We start from the raw sequence: 12,841 nt of genomic DNA on the forward strand, positions 1-12,841 counted from the left end.
AATTCTAGATCTGTCTTCCAGGGGTGCTGGAAGGCCAGGGGCTGAGCATGTATGGACCTTAATACCCTTTAGGATCAATAATGTTTTAATGGCAATTCTCACACATTAATGGCCTGCATCAAAACCCAGAAATACTGCTTTAACTTCTCTGCCATAGGAAAGTCCCACAAACTCAAATATTGTGCTGACGTGCAGCTCAGACTTAGCTTTCTGCTGGTCTTATGTGAGTTAGGCTTGTCACCATTCTGTCTCACCTTGAGGACATCCTCTTCAGCCTCCCCAGCACATGTCTTTAATCCTGATGGCTTATAATAAAGATAAGGGTGATGTGGGATAGGGCTTATAATAAAGATAGGATAACTAATGAAAATGCAGCAAGGCAGGAAGTACAATTGGTACACTCTGGAACAGACATGTCCATGAATGGAGAACATGCAGAGAAAATTGACTGGCTTCTTGCCTCCCCAGCAGCCTCCTGCCTGCATTGATATGGGGGGGGGGGACCCTGCAGCACAGTATGGCAGGCAGCACAAGGGACTCCAATGAAAAGAGGAGATCACAGCAGGAATTGCCCCTCCCTCGGTGGAAGGGAAGTGAGCTTTGTAAGCTCAAGATGATCCAGAGGGAGGCTGTGATTTCAACTGTGACTCTTTTCTTTCTGCAGTTCCCAAACCACATGGCATGCACCCAGGTCTCCCAACCCTCAGTAGCAGTTTTCCGCAAGCATGGTGATTTGCTGGTGGAAGCAAAAGCTAATGAAGTTCCCTTCCACAAACTTGCTCCAGATACCAAAGCTCTGGAATCAGTCCAGTTAGTTGAAATGCTCTGGTAGATGTTTTCCCTCGCTCCCTGTGACAAAAGTGTTCATTTTAATTCTGGTTAGTTGTATTCTTAGCCAAATTCCTTTCGAGGGTCATGGGCACCTGCTGCTTTCAGCATTTGAATGTCCTAGGCAAAATAATAATCTCAAGAAAGTAAAAATAAATACCACTGAGAAAATTTGGTAAAGTTGAAACAATATCCACATGCGCAGTGAATGTTTCCGGCACCTTGGGCATATCTATTTCTTTCTGAACCAGTGAGAAAAAATTGATTCAAGGAAGAAAATTTGTAATCATTTATGATTGATTGAGTTTAGACAACGATGTGTCATGTATACATTTTCAATGAACTAATATGCTTTCATGTATTGGCATCAATCAGACAGCCTCCAGGCCTGAGACACAGACTGTCACAACTAGTACAAAACTTATACTAAAAATAATATGTCTTTCTACAATTGCATTTCCCCCACAGGATTAAGGAAATGGAAAGTTTTCAAAAAATGATCAGCAACTGTAAAGATCGGCATAGATGGGGTGGGTGGGGGTGGGGTGGAAATAGTCTTAAGTCCCTGCAGTATTGATATATCTCAGATTCTTGAAGGATGGCAAGATTAAACAGAAGCATCTGTTGGGATAGAGTAATTACCAAATACACCAGCAAATGAATGTTTGCCAGTAAAAGTAATATTTTTGTTTTGAGACAGGGAATAGCTTTTGTGATTGTGTGACCAATACCAGAAAATGGGGGTCACTGACTTATTTACAGATTAATTAATTTAGTTGAACAGGAAGTCTCCCCTCTGGAGGCAACTGAATCTCCTCCTTTCCCCTGCAGTCATAAGTGGAGTTTTACCCTTCTAAATCAATTGACTTCATTGTTGGGGACCTTGTATGTGCCAGGTAAGGGCAGGGTGCCACATTTGAACATGCATGAGCTAAAGAATCCTTCCCACCTCTGAGTGGCCCCTTTTTCCTGTTCCTTCTTTCAGTATGGGCTTGAAAACTGGCAGGAGACATGGAGCAGCTCTCTGTGTATGCACAGGAGCACCAGATTCTTGCAAAATACAGTAAACAAAAAATGACAGCTCAAAAAAGGCACATGATCCAGCAGGGTCGCCACCCATGACGTGAAGACCACTGGTTTCAACCAAACACCATCCTCTTTTCTAACAGAGGATGGTGATTGATAAGTGCCTTTGTTAGTTGCACGTGCTCTCTCTCTCCCTGTATTCAGTAAATTCTGTGGTAGACAGCCATGAACTAGACTTACAGCCAGGTTTTTGGTAAATATTAATGACTGTAATTATATTTTTCAATTTGCATTCATTTTTAGTTCTCTGCCTGCACATTCAAGTTCTCACTGGAGCTGTAGGATGAAGGGAACAATGCCAAGGCACCTTTGGGCTTTTGCAGCAAGGGGTTAAATTCTCACTATGAAAATAAGCTCCTAAAGTCCCTCAAATTAAACCATTTTAGCAAGATACAAAACAAAAGCTATTATAAGTAGATGAGGTGACTGTGAACTCAGCAAAATGCACCCCTGTGAACCATGCCAGGCCTCTTAAATGTCCTTCAACAAGGAAAACAGCTGTAAAATTAAATAGGAGCATGTAACTAGTGCAGGTTTATTTATTGAAAGCATTATCTACTGAAAACAATTTGTACAGGGTCAGTGTTAGTTTGATAATATTTAAGATTTCTCTATGAAACTGAGATATCCAAAAGGGAACCACAAATGCTGAAATCTCAGGTATATGGGGCACATCTTTATCCTACCCATCCCCCTGGTAGCTCAGAGTGACATACATAGTTTTGGGCAGCTCCATTGAATCCTCACAGCAATCCTGAGAGAGAATGAGAGAGGTAAGGCTTTATGACAGAAAAACCATTAATTTTCAAGGGCTACGGGACCTCAGTGAGAATAAGAAAAGGCAAGGGGAATACAGTGTTATCTAAAATACTGGGGTGTGCCCTTTTTAGTGTGGGGGAATTTTCAAGAGGCAGACCTGATTTACCGAGAAGTTGGGCAAGCTCAGAATCTTGGTTTTGTATGTTTATAAAAGTTGCTTCTGCGAGAAAGTCACAGGAGAATTTAAGTAAACATTTAACAAGTTTAACAAATTTAAAGTTTGACAGATTTTTATTAGAAGAAAATAATAAAAATGCAACAATGCAATAATGAAACCAGCAGAACATACACAATGATATTTATGTAGAGTTGAGTGGATAGGTTTGGAAGGGAGGAGGAATTGGTGCTGGGTTATACTACATTATCTTAGAGTGGAATGGTCCGATGAACAGAGTTGAGCGACCTGCACGAGCTCTGGTAGAAGGAAAAACAATGCACTGGGGATAATATCAATAGACAGAGAAGTGTCAATAGATATTGAACACTGAGTGTTGGGTGAATGGGCCACTTATAAGGAAAAAAGGAACCTCAGGGTCATGCAGAGCAACCCTTAACCTCCCAAGACAAAGGGAAGCCATTTCTTTCTAGAGAAAGACAAGAGAGAGGTGATCAGCATGAGCAGTGATCCTCAAGTTGATGGGTGTAGTACTTAAAATTAATATTTGGGCAACTGGTGTTGAGGGGCTGAGCCAGGGAGTATGTGAAGGTGGCAGATAGCTGACTCAATCACAGCTACAAAACAATGGGAATGCAAATAGAGGTGGTGTTTAAAGAAAAGTTAGTCAGAGGAAGAAATTAAGATTAGTGCTCAACAACCAGTAGTTCCCGCAGGCGGGGCTTGTGCACAGGCCCTGCAAGGGCCCCTGGCTCCCGGGGGCCAGTGACGGAAGAGGAAGGAGTTAAAAACCCCTGTTTGGGGGTGGATGCTGTTTGGGGGTGGATTCCAGCATCACTTGTTTAAACTAGGGAGCCCAGATTTTCATTTTAAATCCACCTTAAAGGGAGAATCTGGGGTCCCCAGTTTAAATAACATTGAAAGTGATGCTTTTTCCCCCAGTTGGGGGGACTGGATACAACACCATAAAATATTTTCATAGCAGTAATAAAACATTTTGAAAGCATTTTGAAAATGTTTTCCAAAAATTATTTCTGCTGTGTGGCATGGCCCATTGCTGTGTTCAGATTTGTGAGTTGGGGGATGTTCTATAATGTGATGGTGACTTTGAAACGACCTGGTGGAAAAAATCGTTGCTTTGTCACGGTGGGGGAGGGTGGCCACCCATGGGGGGGCATCAAACTCAGGTTTTGCCCAGGGCTCCAGTTTGCCTAGGTACGCCTCTGGTTATTTATGATCAATTGTATTTAAGAAAAATCAGAAAAGTATACATGATCATCTTATAAGAACTATATATAGAATTAGCAGGATGCCCATGCTTTTCTTCCCATACTTTATCACCGCCTCTCTATGAATTTTGGGGTGACATTCAGCATACTTCTTTACAGTCTGTTTGTGAACTTTGGGGTGACATGCAGTATATTTCCTCACAGCCTATCTGTGGACTGACGAGTTGGTTTTCGCATATTTTGCAGCAGCTTCCTGTAGTTGTCTTTTTCTAATGCAATGTGTAAACCGCTTTCTGCATTTAATTCCTCTTCACCCTTTAGTGGTTTCAGCAGAAGGAACAGGTTCGTATGGAGGAGGATGGTGTTAGAATGCAGTTGGCGCACCATTGGATCAATCGTGCTTGTTGTTTGGTGGGCATTAGCAGAACTTGTTGATGTGACAAATGGAGTTAGAACTTCAAAGTGCCCTTCATTAAAATGTCCTGTGAAATGAAGCTATGTATATAAACATGAAATACCACTCACTGACTGACTCATCAAAAGAACTCAAAAATCATCGAAAATACCACGTTGACAGACATGGAACTCGTGGTGTTTAACTGTCACCCTTAGAATGTTTGCGCAGATGGCCAGAGTTGAACAGTAAATCTATATTATCTAATAAGTCAAGTGGAAGTGAATATTTTGGAAAATCCTTGCTTAGCGAGCACCTGAAGCACATAACAAACCAGTGCGCCAAATTTCAACTTTGTAGTTTGGGTGGTTTTTGAGTGGTTTTTGAGTTTGGTGGGTTTTGAGTTCTTTTGATGAGTCAGTCAGTCAGTCAGTGAGTAGTATTTCGCATTTATATATATATGATTATATGAATCATATATATATATGATTATTATGTAGAAATAAGATATATAATAAAATACCAATGTGGATTTCTAGAACAGAGACATTACAAATAAAGAATATTATGAGAAATTGAATTGGGTGAAATATAGAGATGGGAGACTACAATTAAGAGATAGAGAATAAATACTGAACAATGGAAATAAATGCCAATGGTTTACATATGTACAATTAAAAGAAGTGTTCCAAAAAGATCAGGAAAACTGGGGCTTTCAGAGGTTGAAAGCAAACTTTGAAGAGAAATTACTGAAAGATGATATTAAGTTAATAACTAAAATGTATAAATGGTTTTTGGTATTTACAACAGAACACACCTGAAAGACTAGCAAAGATACAGGGTAACATATGAAATAAATGTTGGAAGTGTAAAAAGGAGGTAGGTACTTTTATACGTATGTGGTGGGATTGTAAAATTAAGATTTTTGGGGGATAAAATACAAAAGGTTTTACAAGAAATGTTTAGGGCAAAAATAGAACTGAAACCGGAAAATTTTTTATTAGGGTTAATTAACAATAAGGATGTTTCGAAATATAACCTATTTTTATATTCAATTACTGCAGCCAGAATTCAAATAACAAAACTCTGGAAGAAGAACAAATACCAACAATTGGAGAATGTAAAAAGAAAATGAAAGACCTGAGAGAAATGACCAGACTAATATGGTTGCTGAAAAATCGCGAATACAAATTTGAACAGACATGGAACATTTGCAAACTTTTAATTAGAAAATATATAAAATATTTGTTTCTTCAGAAATTATGTTAAGTGATAAATATAAAATAATAACAATTTATATTACAGTAAATTAATTGTTGAATAATAGATAAAACTAATGTTGTGGTCAGCTGGAAGTCAATGTAAGAATTTAATATACAGTTAAGTATCTATTGTGTAAGTAGTTTAATTTCTTTCTAAACAAAGAGATACTTTTCTTCTTTCTGTACTTTTCCTTCTTTCCTTTATACTGAATTGAAATTTGTATTTTTTCTTTCAATTCTTTTCTTTATTGTTCAAGATAAAGAAATTTTAATGACAATATATTCTTACTTGATTATTCACTGTAAGTTTTTTAACTTTGTATTTTAAACGTACTTATTTTTTCTGTATAATAAAGATACTTAATTTTAAAAATGGAATTGGTACGAGAGGTGTTGAAAAGATTAATGACAAAACAATTGTATGTCAAACTGTCAAAATGTGAATTTCACAAAAAACCCCACAGATTTTTCTTGGGCACAGAGTATCCCATGAGAATCCGCAAAAATCAGGGATGTAGTGGGGTGGGAGGTTCCCTGACACAGTGGCAACTCCAGTCATTCTTAGGATTTGACAATTTCTATAGGGATTTCATCCCAGAATTTGCTGAAGTAGCACCACCCCTGACTAATTTGCTGTGGACCAAGAGAAAGGGCCCCTGCAGTAGTAAGCCGGAAGCCCCCCAATGTTGGGATATGGTGTGCCAGGAGGCTGTCAATAAATTAAAGAAAGCATTCACCTCCAAGCCCATTCTTTGCAATACCGACCCAGAAAGGCTGTTCATATTATATGTAGATATGATGGGGCCGCATTACTGCAGAGGGGGAGGAGGGGAAGTTGTACCTATGTGCCTACCTCTCCAAGAAATTCATGGGGACCAAAGTCAACTGGACAGTGGGAGATAAATGGGAGTGATAAAAAAAACTTTGGCTACCTGGAGACATTGGTTGAAGGGGGCGACACTCCCGTCTGAAGTCTGGATGGAACACAAAAACTTGGCAGCACTGAAAACCCATAATAAATTGAACACCAGGCAATTGTGATGGGCAAAATTATTTTCAAAATTTAATTTTACCCTATATTTCTTCCCTGGGAAGAAAAACTTTCTTGCGGATGCCCTCTCCTGACTGCCCCAAATACCTTGCAACGGAGAGACTACCGACTCCACCATTTTCACGCTGACCCAACTGGGACTAGCTGTAATGACCTGCAGTCAGACCTGGGGGGGGGGGGAAGGGGGTGTGGGACCACACCTACACAAGGGCCTCTAAAGAAGGACATGAAGGAGGAATGTTGAGTAGTGTGTCAAATGGACCACGAAATTAAAGAACTGGGAGATGAATTAGTGGGGGGATTGTGGTGGCAGGAAGGGAGATTGTATGTCCCTTCTGCAATGCGAACAAAGGTATTAGTGGGATGCCATGATGTAAAATTGGCAGGGCATTTTGTGTTTGTGAAAACATTGCACTTGGTGAGGGTGAGGGTTAGGAGGAGGCAATTTTGGTGGTGGACATTACAGAAAGTTGTAGAAATCTTTTTAAAGGGGTGTCCAGTATGCGCTATGGCTAAAACAGTACCTGGGAAGCAGCCCAGGTTGCTTCAGCCAGTACTGGCTCTGGGGACTCCCTGCAAAGTCATATTGATGGATTTTATTACCGACATGCCCACCAGTAAAAGATGGTCGTGTGTGTGTGTGTGGGGGGGGGGGGTTTAGACTTCTTCTCAAAGCAGATGCATTTTGTGGCCTGTGTGGGGATACCTTCAGCCCAGAAATTGGCTCAGATGTTTGTGGAACAGATTTACTGGCTACTCTCGGTGCCGGATAAGATAACCTTGGATTGTGGGAGCCAATTTGTGTCAAAGTTCTGGAGGCAATTTTTAAAGTTGCTGTGGGTGGAACAAGGACTACCGCCCGCCTACCATGCCCCTACAGATGGCCAAACCAGGAGATTAAATGCAGTGTTGGAACAATACCTAAGGTACTATGTCAACTATCATCAGGATAACTGGGTTGACTTACTACCATTCGCTACATTTGTGTACAGTAACACTGTGCACTAAAGCACAGGCAAGAGGCCCTTCTGCGTAGTGTATGAAGATGAGGGTAAGCCTTTCCTGCTACTTGGGAAGGCAATGGAGGGGCCAGTTGATTTCCAAGTATGGATAACGAACTTGAGCCCTTAAGAGGGGTGGAATGTCAGGGGGATAGTATTGATGTGATTGAGATGTAACTGCTTGTAACAACAAATCAATGCTGTTGAAAGTTATATGTAACCAGCCTGCTACACATAACCACTGCCATTTGGGGCACTCTTTCTTTGATCTTTCCTTTATGGCTTCACGTGCTTTGTAGATAATTAGGCTTTCCCCTGACACCCTGGTTCCATGAAAAAAGAGTTACAGGTGGCTCTCTATCACTATCTGCTTGCAACTTTGGAGCGCCTTAGGTCCAAAGACTGTTTTTCACAACTTCTTGGGAAAACGGGAGGGGGGCTTGTTTTGGGGATGAAGGGGATTGTGAATGCCAGCTTCACCAGAACTGGCTTTTCTAGTGTGATGCTTCGATTCTTGCTGAATAAATGCTACTGATCAATACCTCAGAGTTCGTTTGTTGGCTTAGGGGTCAAGACCTAACAAAGCCCAAGGCATAGAGTGTTGTGATGGTCAAGAAGGGCAGGAGTGAGTTCAGACACTAGGAAACATGATTCACTTACTTTAACGCTACCCTGATTTTTTCTCCCATGGGCACACAAAGTGGCTTACAACATTCCCAATCCCCATAACAACACCGTGAGGTAGATGAAACTGTGTGTGAGAGTCTCCCTGTGACCTTCGGTGGAGATTCACTCCTGTGTCTTCCAGATCCTAGGCCTTCACTCTTAACCACTACGCCATGCTGACCTTCTCCCAATTTGGTGACTGAACAGGCAGCTCATACAGAAATCTGTAGAAGCTCCTTCTCATTTGCAAGATCCAACTGGAGACTGCATGAACCAAGGACTGATTATTGTCAGGCCTGGCTCCTGCTGGGCCTGGCATTCCAGAGGCCAGCCTGGCCCCTGCTTTTGTCTAGTATTTCCTGCTTCGGCCCAAGGTCGCACCTGGCTCGTTATCAGTGCTTGTAGCTTGGTTGGCTCATCTATTGCTACGCTTTTGTAACTAGTGACTCAGGCAAGCATCCCCCTTATCTCCAACTTCCTGGAACAAGGGGGGAGTCTTTCGCAGCTACAATTCCATAACAATGCTTTCTCTCACTATTCCTTTTCTTGTGCAAATTGTTTTCGGAACGGGTGGGAGGGGGGATGACCGAATGAGCAAATGTTTTATGATATATACCAGGGACAGAAGACAGAGCCCCCAGCTCTGGCATCTTGAACCTGGGGTACTGACACGGTTCAATAAAACTCTTGCAAGCTTCTTGAGTTGCACTTTATTGACTGGAGTAACAGACCCTCACAATTATGCATGCACGAACCAACTGAGGAACTAAATGCAGGCCAACAAGGTCTGAATCAAAGAGCAGCCTCTGCTCCTTCATCAGCATTTGATAGATTCTGAAAAATTTGGCTTCTAAAAATGTCAAAGACTGCTCACAGAATTTGTTTCCCTGATTTATTTTGTACTTTACATAGTATTTTGTTCAATTTTCTATATTATTTCCTAGAATGAAGATGGTCACACTCCAAGAATATGTGTACTTAGCAATTATGCAGTGTTTTAAAATGTCCACATTTCTTCTCCCAGGGATCCCTAATTCTCATCCCCAAAATGTCAGGGACAGGTTGAAAGGAGGGTGCTTAAGCAACAGAAAAACGTTTAACCATCTGCCAAAATGTATGTGCAGTAAATAATCATTTGTGAATATGCCTAGCTTGGATCTCCACTAGCTTTCCTCTAATTGCTATTGCTGATTTCCAAGTACTTTGAAGACTCCATATTTTCTCCAGTGGCATTTTCCCTCAATTTTTCATGTACAAGCTTTTTCTTGAGCCTCTGCTTAGTAAATATTAATTTACCCTCAATTACTAATGACAAGTGGAAGAAATTCTCGCATTCATCTGGGCCATTGCCTTAGGACACACATTTGTCCTTCAAAGCATTCAACCTTTCAACAATTAGGACTAATAGTTACTTGAGGCTATAGACTAGGAAATGTGGCTTCTCTTCCCCAATGCTGCTGTCTTGCAAAAAGCAACCTTGATAGTTATGCATGCTCTGGATTTCCATTTAAGACAAGATAAAGAAATTAAACATGATGGCGTCCCCCCTCAGTAAGTTCCTGCCCCCCCCCCCCGCACCACTTCCCACCGTGCCCAGAAACCCTTTGCCTTCAGAGGAGATGAGTTCTGTGGTTTTAATGTGATCATGTGAGGTTCACATAGTTGGGCATATATAAAAGCTGTATCCAAGATACTCCTAGTTTTCCTTTCTGAAAGTGCTTTGGTAAGAATTTTAGAAATTGTATGTTCTTTCGAATTTAAGATATGGTAAGAGTCGGCTTATGTACTTTTTTGTGAGTCTTTTATCTTATGTCATTTCAAGAATAATTAGACTAATTCTTAATAAAGCTCTTGAAAAGTAACATTGGTGGATGCCGCACAGCATATTTATAACAAGTTGCCGTTTCCCTTTTTTCTGTTTGTATGTATGCTGTTTACGCGTTCAGGAAGCGATTTGAGCCCATGAAAACAATTTGGGTTGTTTTTACGTCTTCGTATGAAAAAACTTCTCTCTTTAAATTTTTTGCATAGCTGGGAAGGCATATAGAAATGAACCACCCCGCAGCTTTGGCAGCTGTCCCGCAGTCCAATTGGCTGTACCTGCATAGCTTCTCATGGTCCACACACAAAACTTTTAAAAAGAGAGAAAAGGGGACTTTCCATCAATGACCAGGCAATAATGAATGCATTGCTGTAGATCTAAGGGTGAAATAGCTGTCACACCCACTGCCACAGGGATAAAACGTGCTTGGGGCACTTGTGAAATGGCAGGCGCTCAGAGAATTAGCCCACGATGTGCTGGGCGAACTGCACAAAATGGCTGGTGAGCAGATTCTTCCTGAAATTTCAGAAAGTGGCAGGATCTAAAGTGAAAGGGTGGCAGGGAGAAAAATAAAGCATCTCTCGCCGGTTGTGTTTGAGCAGGAGCACCTTCAATTCGGGATTTTGCAAAAAGATCCCTAGTTTAGAGATTTTTTTAAAACCTGAGAGAAATATGATGGGCCTGAGTCATTTTGGGATATATAATGTCCTGAAGATGCTATATTTGTTCTATGCAGAATCCACCACTGAGTTATTTTTGTCTCACATACAAGGTTTTCACTTGGCACACGGAAAAATCTCTGTCTGCTCTGACCACTGTGTCCTGCGTTGGCTAAGTATGAGGACACTATTCTTCTAGGCCAGTGATGGTGAACCTTTTCGAGACTGAGTGCCCAACTTGCAACCCAAAACCCACTTATTCATCGCAAAGTGCCAACATGGCAATTTAACCTGAATATTGAGGTTTTGTTTAGAAAAACGGTTGGCTCTGAGGCACACGTTACTCAGGAGTAAGCTTGGTGAAGCAACCATTCAACGCTTCGAATGGGTGAATCATGATCTTAGGAGGGTTTACTCAGAAGCAAGCTCCATTGCCAGCAACCGAGCTTGCTCCCAGGTAAAAGATCATGCCCAGGCCAGCCTGGATGTGTGTGTGGTGTGTGTGAGGTGTGTGTGATTTTCTGCCCCCCCCCCACATGACGAACTTTGTGCATGTGTGCCCACAGAAAGGGCTCTGAGTGCCACCTCTGGCACCTGTGCTATAACATCGGCACGGAGGGTATCGGAACTCAGAGCCCTTTCTGTCAATCCCAATCTATGTGCCTTTCATAAAGATAGAGTCGTACTTACACCAGACCCGACCTTTAAGCTAAAGCCTAATCCAATTTCCATCTGCAGCAGGACAATATTCTACCCAACTTCTGCCTCGTGGCACAACCTAGTTGTGCACAGAACCCTTAAGTCCTTTTTTTTAAGGTCAGATGACATACGTCAAACCCAAAGTCTGTTCATCAATACATCTTCTTTGAAGCTAGGTCTATGGATGTCCACCACTTCAATCAGTTCAACACTGAAAACGTGCATTGCAGAGGCGCACAAGGCGCAAGAACAAACACACAAAAAATCGTCCACTCCATCACCCTTTGTGCGGCAATACAAGCTGCAGTCCTGGGGAGTTGCTGAAACCACCTTCGGGTGGAGAGTGTTGGAGCACATACTGGACGCTTAACAATAGCCCACCCTGCTTTGGGAGGTTCCATCGCAAGGAGAGTAGATGAATGAGCCCCGGGATGGCACAACTAGTGAAGTTATTTGGTCAAACCATGTTGCTGCCTGAGCAGCTCTGGAGAAAAAAATGAGGGTTGTTATAAGCACTACTTAATGGTTTTGTAATGGTTTTTGTAATAGTCATGAATGATTTTTTGTTGTTATCAGATAAATCCTAAGCGTTTTGGAAAGAACATAAGGAATTCTGAGTTAAGAGTGGGATACAGTGGAGAATAAGATTAGGTTATTTATTACTGGATTTTAATGTTTAATGTTTTAATTTTTGTAAGCTGCTCTGAGCCAGGTCTTAACTGGAAAGGGCGGAGTAGAAATACAATAAAAAATAACAATTGGCACAAAATCATTGTTTTATTTTCAGTATCATGGGACTTTGTGCATTGTAATTATTAATTATATTTGTTAAGATGGTTCCCAGACAGTCACCTGGGGGTGAAAGATGGAGATAACAGGCTTCTGTTGGGATTTCAAAATAAGAAGACACTGAAAGGCAATTTCATTAGAACTTAATAAGCCGATGACAGTTGTCTGTCAAGGATTTTGTCTGTCAAGAAATTTGTAGGCACAGGTGAACAAAAGTGGTTACCTACAAACATACTATCAAGAGCATTTTTCTTTGCAAATGTGATTATGAAGCAGTTTTGATGACGTTAATAAACAATGTTAGTCTGTTAAACTGTGGAAAAAATCTTTTATGAGAACAGTCAGGCCCCACAGGAGCCACTTTCTGCACAGTTGTTTTTGTGTTTAATTAGCTGCTCGCATTGCTGTGCTTTCCCATTTC

This window comes from Sphaerodactylus townsendi, linkage group LG10, assembly GCF_021028975.2.
Source record: "Sphaerodactylus townsendi isolate TG3544 linkage group LG10, MPM_Stown_v2.3, whole genome shotgun sequence".
NCBI classification, from domain to species: Eukaryota; Metazoa; Chordata; class Lepidosauria; order Squamata; family Sphaerodactylidae; genus Sphaerodactylus; species Sphaerodactylus townsendi.